General features: G+C 45.5%; 1 pseudogene; it reads left to right on the top strand.

Moving 5' to 3' along the window:
* The first annotated feature begins 1078 nt into the window (after positions 1 to 1078).
* LOC111145511 lies at positions 1079 to 1910 on the top strand (annotated as a pseudogene).
* Positions 1911 to 11463: the final 9553 nt, after the last annotated feature.

Genomic DNA, 11463 nt, shown 5'->3' with positions numbered 1-11463 from the left:
TGGGGCACCTGGGTGACTCGGTGGGTTAAAGCCTCTGCCTTCGGCTCAGGTCATGATCCCAGGGTCCTGGGATGGAGCCCCACATCAGGCTCTCTGCTCAGCGGGGAGCCTGCTTTCCCTTCTCTCTCTGCCTCCCTCCCTGCCCACTTGTGATCTCTCTCTCTCTCTGTCAAATAAATATATAAAAATCTTTTTAAAAAAATGTGGGCCTACATGACTCCAAAGGTTGCTTTTTCAAATGGCACTATTTTCTAAGAGTACTATTCTTGGTCTTTGGTTTTAGAACTTGGATGAATTCATTTATTCCTTCAGCAGATGTTCATTTAATTCCTACCATGTCAGGCACTAGGCAAGTCACTGGATTCAGCCCTAAGCAGTGAGACACCCACCTTGCCCTTGGAGAACGAAAACCTAGTGAGGGGTTCATTCATTCATTCATTCATTCAGTACTGTTTATTAGGTGCCTATTTTGTGCCTGGCATTGTTCTAAACACTGGGATACACAGCAGTGGACAAAACAAAAGAAAACAATCCTGGTAGGAGATGGACATTTTTCAAATTATCACATAATGTATGTAATTATAAAATGCAATGAGCACGGCAAAGAAGTCTTCTTAAAAACACCGGCCCTAGGATTCTATACCCAGCTAAACTATCATTCAGCGGTCAAGGCAAAACAGGTATTTTTCAGATGTACAACAAATAGAAGACTTTACTACCAGTAGATACCCAATGTCAGTGGGAAGTGGACAAGGAAGAAAGGCCTGAGAAATGAGAAACAGCACAAAAACTCATTAAATTCACTGGCAAATGCAATGAACTAGTAGTCCTTATGTTAAAACACTACTTTTTGCTTTAAGAGTAAAAAAAATATAATCAGTGAAAATGAGCAATATAGAAAACGAAGTTAAAGGAGGAATAATATTACAAAGTAACAAAAACAGGCTTTTTAATCAAACAACTAAAATAGACAAGCCTCTAGCAAGATTTTAAAACAGGGTCTTTCCACATTACCCAGAGAGAGGTCCATACAGTGTTGTTCTGTGTTCCTGTCATAACTTAAAAGCAAACTTCCACAATGTTCCTTGCAGCAGAAACCTACCTAGGTGGCCCCAACCTTGACTTCCAAATGGAACAGTCCATCTACAAAAGGAAAAGTGACAGCATCTCTGTCACAAATCTGATGAGAAGCTGAGAGAAGCTTCTGCTGGCAGCTCACACCGTTGTTGCCATTGAAAACCCAGCTGATGTCAGGGTCATGTGGTCCAGGAACACTGGCCAGCAAGCTGTGCTGAAATTTGCTGCTCCTCCTGGAGCCACTCCCGTTGCTGGCCACTTCACTCCTGGAACATTCACTAACCAGATCCAGGCAGCTTTCTACGATCCCAGCCTTCTGGTGGTTACAGATCCCAGGGCTGACCACCAGCCTCTCAAGAGATGTGTTATGCTAATCTGGCCACTGTTGCTCTGTGTAATACAGACTCTCCCCTGTGCTGTGAGGACATCGCCATTCCTTGCAACAAGAAGAGAGCTCACTCAGCAGGTCTGATGTGGTGGGTGTTGACCCCGGGGATGTTCTGAGCATGCGTGGCACCATTTCCCGGGAACACCCGTGGGAGGTCGTGCCTGATCTCTACTTCTAAAAAGATCCTAAAGAGATTGAAAAGGGAGAGCTGGCCGCTGCTGAAAAGGCTGTGATCAAGGAGGAATTTCAGGGTGAGTGGACTGCCCCTGGTCCTGCATTCACTGCCACTGAACCTGAAGTTGCAGACTCGTCTGAGTGTGGTCAGGTGTGCTCTGTGCCTATTCAGCAGCTCCCCACTGAATACTGGAGCCCTCAGCCTGCTGCTGGAGATGGGTTGGCAGTTCCCACTGCTCAGGCCGCTGAGTGGGCAGGAGCAACCACTTAGTGGTCCTAAGCTGTTCTTTCACAAAGGCAAACACAATGCAAAGAAAGCTGATGGAAAAGAAACAGTTTATTTAAAAGGAGGACAGAAAAAAAAATAACAATGATAGGAATAGAAACAAACATACAGTTGAGGTCTGTTTTAATGAGGGAAATAAAATAATAAAATAAAATGAAATGAAATGAAATAAAATAAAATTTGGGCACTTGGGTGGCTCAGTCAGTTAAGCATCTGACTCTTGATCTCAGCTCAGGTCTTGATCTCAGGGTCATGAGTCCAAACCTCAAATACCAAAAGTATTTAGACCAATTGGGAACATATCAAACATGTGAAAACTTTACGGAGAAAAGTACAAAGCATGGCCAGAGGTGGGTTTTGTTTTGTTTTAATGCATGGATAAATCATATACAAGCTTAGGAATGTTCAGTGTAATAAAGATACTGGTTCTCCTTCGATTAATTTCATCCCAACAGGGTTTCTCAAGGAACTTTCCAAGTGGTGGTTTCAGATGGGGGTGGAACTCCAGCTGTCAAACCCACCTGTTGGAAGCAAAAAGAAGAGGAAAGACATGGAACAGAAGGGCATGCCCCAGTCTGATGCTCTTTACTCCCACTCAGGAACCCCTGCAGCCAAAATATAGACATGGCCCCATCTGGGAATAAGACAGCTGAGGAAATGTATCCATTCATGTTTTGTTCTGCATAAAGTGGGGTCTGTTACTGAGGAGGGAGGAAGGGCATTTTTGAAGCAACCAACAGGCTTTGCCACTCAATGTAAAGTCTATCTTTAGGAAAATGGATAAATAAGTTGCAATTATGTTGACAATGGAGTACTACATAGTGGTTAAAATGAAGCAAGTAGAGGTACACGGATCCAGATGGCTGAGCTTCAACACAAAAATCTCTTGCCTGAAAAAGAAAGTTGCAAAGTGACTCAAACTATATGATACCATTTATATAAAGTTTAAAAGCCTGCAAAACAACACTGTGTATCTTTTATGGCTCCACGAGATACTTATGTTGGGAAGATATAGAAACACGAATGGGAATAAAAAACACTAAATGCAGGGTGGTGGTTACTTCTGGAGAGGAAGGGTAGGCAATGGGGCCGGAGACAGATACGACAAGAATTTTAGTTCCACCTATGATTTTTTTTTTGTTTTTTCTTTTTGGTTTTTTTTTTTTTGTTTGTTTGTTTTGTTTTGTTTTTTAAAGATTTATTTAATTTATTTATTTGACAGACAGAGATCACAAGTCAGTGAGAGGCAGGCAGAGAGAGAGGAAGAAACAGGCTCCCCGCAGAGCAGAGAGCCTGATGCAGGGCTCGATCTCAGGACCCTGGGATCATGACCTGAGCTGAAGGCAGTGGCTTAATCCACTGAGCCACCCAGGCGCCCCCCACCTATGATGCTTTATTTCTTCAAAACTGAGGGAAAAAAGATTTGAAGGAAAATACTGTTAAGGTTAAATCATCAGTACACAGAATATAAGTTATCATTCCCTGTACAGTTCTGTATGTTTGACATTTTTCATAGTTTATGAGCTAGAAAGGGAGAGGGTGAGAAAGAAAGTTATGTAAAGATATAACTAATGAAGTGTAACTTACATACAGTGAATTCACACATCTCAAGTGTACAACTTGATAAATCTTTACAAAGCAAATAAATCCAGAGCATGATCTAGAAGCCAGTGCTGAATAAAGTTCTCTTAAGTCCCCTCTCAATGATCGCCCCATAAATTGTGTTTGTTTTTGACTTTTGGATGAAGGAATCATGCAACATCCCACAGTGTATTTTCTTTAATGGCTGGCTTCATTGTCTCAGCATGACGTCCGGGAGGTTCATCTGGAGGGGCTGTCTTCTAAACGGCCTTGGTGCTGATCCAGGTGGAAGGTAAGAGCTCTATGCTCCATGTGAGGAAGAACATCTCTCACTTCCTGAGCCCTGCAAAGCAGTGGCAAAAGAGATCTAAATTTTGGATCCTGGACCCATGGCTGTTGAGGGAGCCATTGTCCTGCCGACAGCTGTAGGTGGATTTGCCAGTGCTCCCAAACTCCCTCCTGACCCTCAGTTTCCCATTTCCCTCGTCTGATGTCTGCTTTAAATAGAGTAATAACCAAGTGTCAGGGACTGTGGAGGAGCTTGGGACAGACTGTGCATCTCAGCCCTCAGGCAGCTCACCAGGGGTGCAAAATAATTAAATCTGTAAAGGGAGAATGTAGATATTATTTTAGCCATATGTCTAAGGTTTGCCTCTCTTCAGTGCCCCTGTTCCAGTCCCTCACTTGCTGCCAGTGTTTTAAAACGTTAACTCCTCCACATTGTATGTGTGAAAAACGTTAACTTACAGAGGAAGACGCCAAGGTATGCTGTGCTGGAGATGCGTGCTGGTGGGTCCTGCAGCTGGACTGGGAGGTGCTCTGCAGTTTCTTGACACGCGCTCTGTTTCCTGGGTGTTGAGAGTGTTGGCAAGCTGAGCCCCCTCTACCTGCTCCCTGGTGTGTGGGAGGCTGCAAGGTGGACTGCTGTTCTGGGGGCAGCCTGTCCGCCCGCCCAATGCTCTCCGTGACTGCTCACAGTTCCCTGGAATCCATCACTGAAAGTCACGGACCAATGGAAGTCTCAAGCCCAAACTACAAAAACAACAACAACAACAAAAAAAAAAACCATAACAAACAAACAAACAAAAACAAAACAGAAAAAACGAAGGGTGGTGTGAAACACGCGCACACGTTACGCAGACCACAGCCGAATTTGATGTCTATTTTAAACGAGTCGTTCTCACTTCCCTATTACCACTTTGTTTTGTCTGCAGCAGGGAGGCTGATCAGAATTATGTATACTCTCCATGGTCTCCCTGGAAAGATGGATTGCCAAAGGTGGCAGTCTGAATTTGACCGCCGGACCCACTGCTCACGCGCAAAGACCCCATTCCCAACCGACCTAAAGAACCTACATCATAACGGTTTTGTTTTCGGGCAAACAAGAGGATGGCACTAATCATCCAGGTAAAACAGGACACATGGAACTCAGAAAATGTTTCTGGAGATGAGGCCATTAATAGTCACGCCTGAGAGTGGGAAACGCAGAACTGTGAGGTTGACCCGAAGGAAAAGGGCAGTTTGGTTGCCTTAGTGAAGTTGATTCACTAGCCGTGCGAGGGCAAGATCAGGGATCTTTCCACAAAGAAGCAAAAACGTGGTAGAGTTCAATCCCTGTTCAGTTTCACCCGCACTAAGCGGTGTCTCTGTGCTTGTGATTCCCCTTTCGAGTTGAGAAGGAAGAGAGAATCACGACTCTGGAGAAAGGAAGGAAGGAAGAGCAGCAAGCAAGGAAGGAAGAGATGCCAACTGAATTATAGAGAGTCTGTCCAGAAAGTCAGGGAGGCGGTGCTCTTGAGAATTCAGCCAAGGAGAACAGTGGAAACCAATAAATTATTTTGGCTGCTGAGAATAAAAACCTGTTGGTGGAAAAGGCGCGGAACCAGTCACTGGGAAGGAAAGGAAGGGAGTGTCAAGTGAGATTTCGATTTGGTGCCAGCTCCTCTGAAGTTGTAAGAGACAGCTGGTACAGGGGCTGCTGTCCTTTTCCTCCATCAGCAGCTCCCTGGGGCCGCGCCGTGCAACACAGCATCTCCCTTTTGCCACTTGGAGCGAGAGGAGAAATGTTCCTCGTTAAAACCCGAGCCACTCGTACATTTTCAAATCTCGCATCTTCCTATGTGTGCCGACACCAGGGATCAGCAAACGACAAAATGCCATTCATACCTTAAGAAAAAGAAAACCCGGGACGCCTGGGTGGCTCAGTTGGTTAAGCAGCTGCCTTCGGCTCAGGTCATGATCCCAGCGTCCTGGGATCGAGTCCCACATCGGGCTCCTTGCTCATCAGGGAGCCTGCTTCTCCCTCTGCCTCTGCCTGCCATTCTGTCTGCCTGTGCTTGCTCTCTCTCCCTCTCTCTCTCTGACGAATAATTAAATAAAATCTTAAAAAAAAAAGAAAAAGAAAGAAAAAGAAAACCCAAACCAAAAGGCACCTCTGAGGGACGCAAGCACTTTTGCAGAGTCCTCCCTGAGCCCAAGTCCACGGACTTTCAGTCTTGTCGAAATCACTGCTAATTAATACCTTTTCACTTCCTGCTGAAAGAACAACAATTTACAATTAAGTCAGGCAGCCCACGCAAAATCACTCTAACACCTTCTATGTATGTTTTGAAACGTGCTCTCACATTTCATGATCCATTTACTTTACAAGATGGGTAAATGGCACACAATTATGGCGATAATGTGGCTGAGGTGTTTGGTCTTTATCTCTCCGCAGTAAATTGTGGTTGTTCAAGCCTTCACGGTAATATTTGCATCCCTCTCTCAATTTCTTCCTATCACTTGACAATAAATATGAGGTTTTTTTTTTTTTTTAAGAATGTTGGTTTATTGTAATCATATCACCTATTCAAATAGCACCATAATTTAAGAATTTCTTGGTAGGCACGACTCAACTAAATTAATTACACTAACAAAGATATTCTGGGGTCTCTGTGTCTGAAAATATAGTATTAAGTATATTAGCTCTGTTGTGTGTCGTTTTTCTCTGCATAGGCAAAAAGTACTGTCTGGATAATTGACCAGGCAATTTTGCCTTTGAACGATACTATCAAAGGACACAAGGATTTAATTTCAGATTTTTTTTTTATTAGGAGACTACATTCCACATGTAATTCTCAGCACTGGATCGGGGCTTCATGAGCAGCTAGAAGGAATGTCCCAAATCAAAGTCAGGGCTGTGGGGAGAGCTGGACGATGGAGGGCTTCTGGCATCTTAGACCTGGTCTCTTTATTGCTCATTCCTTCTGAAATGTCCTTAGTCTACCTTTGCCAGAGGCATTCTCAGACGTGAGTAAAGGGAGCCCGATAGGCTGTTTGTAGAGGTCCAAAAGGATTAAGATTTGAAGGTGACAGCCCTGTTAGGATAATCTCCCTCAAAACTCACTCAACAGTTGAGGGTCATATCCTTATTATACCTTTTGCCTGTTGGCTCTCTCCTGGGGGCAGTCTCAAAATGTTCTTGAAAATGGTGTCTTAAGAAATAGGCAATCTCACCTTTGTAGAGTGCAGTAGGAAACCACGGTAATGTCACAGTAAGCCTTCCACTACAGTGACATGGGTGCCCTCCCATTAATTAGGTTAGGGAAATGCAGAATTAAATTGCCATCTGGGAGAGTAAAATGACATACCCACCCTTTTTGTTTCATGCCTCCTGAATTTTCAATACACTGAACATGGTCACAGCCAAAGCCATCCTTCAAGATTCTCTGACATTTGAAGATGTATGGGGTTGACTTTATTCTAAAGCCCTTCTCCTCAGTCCCCACACCAGCACACCAAATCTACTGAGAGACGCAAACCTAAATGGTCATTTATACGACAATAATGACAACTAAACTCTGCCAATACCACTCTGCGGTTTACAAAGTGGCTTTGCAAATATCAGCCCATTTGTTCGTGAACTCAAGATTCCTTGCACTTGGCAATGATGGTGGTGGGTGGGTGGAACCATGTGGGGTTTGATTTTTTTTTTAATTGTACTAAGAATCAAAGCAAAGGAAGATGTGATTATTCTGCTCTGTAGCTCTCCCTCTGCCCATCTCTCTCCCTCTCCATGAACTCCAGATCTGTGCTGAGCTCCGTGGAACCTCGTTACATTTTACTTGGGTGCTATTCTTTAAGGGCCGTCCATGGCCGTTCATAAGGCCCCCCTAGAATGGCAGGAGGTGACCATTTCCTGCTTCTCTGGGGATCGCCCATTCTGAAATGTGACTCTTCCGTTCTTCTCTAATCTTTAGGACTGATGGGGGAGCAGGTTTACGCTGCAAAGCCAGCACAGCTGTTTTGTGACTCATGGGAATATCATATTTAGCATGTTTTCCCCAGTGAAATGTATTTATTTAGATGACACATAATACTGTTTAAAAGCCAACGCTCCTTTGCTCTTACACTCAGCCTTATGGAAGAAAACAGAGGAGTGAAAAAGGCTGAATGAGCTCATTTGAGAGAGCCAGCTGGTCGGAGAGTTCTCTTGGGCCATTGATGCAATGAGCTCACACTGGAAATCTAAACAACAGGGAAATTGACACTGGGCACTGAACTACAGGGCACAAGAAATAGGAAGTAGCTTTGTAGCCAGCTCAGCCTAAGTATCTGTGGTTCACAAATCTTGCCACTGGGGCTGGAAGATCACTGATTGCACACAAGCATTCCGGAGAGAAAAACACAGCCATCTACCACTTGAGCTGATAGGGCATCTCGGGAAGTGATGGCAGCATTATGGATTTTATCCTCTCTGTAGGTCAGCCTCTGGAAGGTAACAAGACCATTAGCACTTGAACAAGCCAGATGGCCCACTCAGCAGATAACAGGCTCCCCGCCCTGCCCCCTCCAACTAGCCTTGACCCAGTCCCCTAGTTCAGTTGTTTCCAGACTTGCCAACACTGTGCCTTACTCAGTTAGAGCTCAGAACCTACCCCAAATATAAGGAATGGGGGGTGGAATGTAGAAATGACATTAATGTGTAAGTGACAGACAGCCTTCCTTTCCCCTTTTTTATTGTTCTTGATGATGTCTGGAGCACAGTGACTTTGCTGAAGCAGTATGCTGAGGGCGCTCTCCAAGGGCTCCCATTTTATTAAGTATATCACCTTGAACTTGCTCACATTTGATCTCATTTCCTTCCTTCCTGCCCACCTGTATGGTCTTAAGATCTTCCTGTTTCTCTGTCACCAATTTCCCATCCCTTGTCCTTTTATCTGTTAACCCTGAGCTTTCTCTGTGCCTACCCCCCACCTCCTTCAGCTCTTGTAAAAGAATATTAAATTAAACTGGCTGGCACTGATCTTTCAGGAGTCTTGCTCTTTGCACCTCCCTTTGGAGGAAAGTCTGTGTCCCCTTATTACTACCATTTGTTCCTTGATCCCTATCATTCCCCACCTGTGTCAAAACAGTCCTCATCTCAATTGGTCGGTAGCTCAATTATTTCAAAAGTTCTTTAGTGAGTAAAATTCTTTGAAGTCTTGAAAATTTAAGCACGTTTTTCAAACCTTTTGTAGGAGTGAACCCCTTAGTTACCCACTGTTGTCCACCGCTAGACACACAGAAGGGTGTGAATGTGTAGATCAAGACCAGAGAAGGTACCCAATCAACAAATACCTGGTTATGAATAACAATAAGGAACCCAGGGAACACTGCAACACAGAAAACATCTCTTTCCTGCCTGGCTCTTCTGTCAGTCCTTACAGAATCGGGCTCAGATAAAGGCTAAATGGGAGCCCACCTTCCACAGGCCACCCTCCAGCCTCCCCTTCCAACTCAGTCCCCAGTGCAGGTCCCAGTCTCCAGCTTCTGGCTTCCTGCACAGTCAAAGCCAGGGAAACTACTGTTCTTTGTTCCGTGTTGGAGGGCAGGGGAGAGTATCACAGTTTTCTGTGGATACAGTGATAAAGATGGTGATAACAGTGATGAAGATGATGGTGGTGATGGTGATGATGGTGATGGTGGCGGTGATGGTGGTGATGGTGACAACAGTAGCCGTTAATAGCACCAAGGCACTATCCTAGCAGTTTGCATGTATTAACTCACTCAATCCTCAGGACATCCTGATGAGTATAATGAGTATTATTATCATAATCAATCTCATTTTATAGAGGAAGAAACTGGGGCCCAGAGCCATTGAATAACTTGCTTAAGGCAACATAGTGAGTAAAGTCAGAGCTAGGATTTAGACCCAGACCCTCTGCCTGCAAAGCTCATGCCCTCAGCCACTGCACCGAAGGTCCAGATGCTTTAGAGTTTTTGAGGCAGTAAATCTAGAAGCAAACGAACTTGCATTACTATTATGTAGAACTATCATTAATTACATTTGGCAACCCCTTAAGCAGTGAGGATGGGATGGGACATGAGGGGGTGAGAGAACTCCGCCATACCGCACCTTTTCTCAAAAGGAATCTTATGTAGAAAATAAATACAAGCAGAGCTGTTTCGGGAAAACAGGGGAGGGGGCCTGGAGTCTTAATTCCTGACCTCTTTGAAGACCCTCCAAAGTGGCTCTAGGGTGCTGTGGAACTCAGTTGGAAAGTTCTTTGGTTCCAGGAATGATGCATAATACCGGTCACCATTTATTACCTACCGGCTTGCTACCTGCCGGGTGCTTTCCTGATCAGTTTTAATCCCCAACACTGCCTTAAAAGTGAGGAATGATTATCCTCATTTTACAGGCTCAGGCAAGTTTTCAAGTAGGCCAAGTTTCCTTAGTCTAGTTGGGGGCAGAATCCTGGGGTTGGAGCCAGGACAGCATGGCTGGGAAAACCTCCTCTCTCCCAGACAGATGGGCTGCTTGCTCTGTGTTATGCAGGGAACGAGAGCCATCCGTATCCCTTGGTGCCCATGCTGACTCACCCTCTCGGGCCTCGGAGGACTCTAGGGTAGCCGTCTGGTGTGATGGCTCTGGGCGGTACCTGCGCGGTTGCTTCTGCTCCCTTTCCTTCCTTGCCCTGTCCACGGGTTCCTCTTCTCTCTCTTCTTTCTTTCAGCTGGATCCAGATGGAGGCTGAGAGCTGACTCATCTGTGCTGTAATTCCCCAGGCCCCGGTGGGGCGCTCTTACAGACAGGGTCACATCTGTGAGTGGGCATCCTCTCCAGCACGGCAACCATTCGCACTGACAGGTCCCACACTCCTGCCAACCGACCATCCCGATTTCATCCTTGAGCTCCCGCAGCTCTGTCAGGTGGATGCCATCTGTTTGCAGCCATTTATCTGCCCTCGCTTCCTTCCAGCCTGGCTTAGAACATCTCCGTATTGACCATGATTTGATCTAGTACCTGTCGGCAGTAGAAGCCATTCCAACCGCCTCTGTAGACCGAGGCTAGAAGTCCATTCAATCTGTTAACTGATTTCTTTTCATCCTTTCCCCCGTAGAGAACATCTATGAGTCCTACCATCCTTTTTCAAACGTGGAGTGAGCCACTGGGTTGGTGGCTTGCGCTCTCCTGGCAGGATGCTGACCTTGTCTGTGATCAGGGAGTTGTGTTGCTTAGTGACTGAAGTATCAGCTTCAGAGCCAGACTGACCTGTGAGAATGCCCTCTTTCCACCACTGCCCATCTGGGGAGCTGGCTGGACCACTACCACTTTCTCTCTCTTTAGGCGACAGCTCCCCCCCACCCCATGCTTCATTCTGGTGCTTGTGCCAAGGTCACAGATCGCAGGACACTATTCCCTTGGCCACAGTGATTGGTTCGGTGATGGGTCAGCCAGAATCCTTTCTTGAAATTTTTCTAAGAGAGCCTGGGAAGAGGTATTTCTACTCAGACAGACAATCCAGATCTACTAAGGCCCTTCCTCACTTCTCCAGTGGGAAAAAAATCTACTCGAAGCAGGTGAGAGAGATGGCAATAAGTACAGAGAACGAGAGTTAAGGGGTGGGGAGGAATCAGGAAATATGGCAGAAATAGGAGGTTGGCACCCCTAGAACCCAGTTTCTGTGGTCTCCAGAGCTAGAGTGGCACCATG

Source organism: Enhydra lutris, unplaced genomic scaffold (assembly GCF_002288905.1).
Source record: "Enhydra lutris kenyoni isolate GAN:26980312 unplaced genomic scaffold, ASM228890v2 scaffoldscaffold13, whole genome shotgun sequence".
Lineage (NCBI taxonomy): Eukaryota > Metazoa > Chordata > Mammalia > Carnivora > Mustelidae > Enhydra > Enhydra lutris.
The sequence above is the reverse complement of the archived record's forward strand: the minus strand, read 5'-3'. Positions and strand labels throughout refer to the sequence as shown.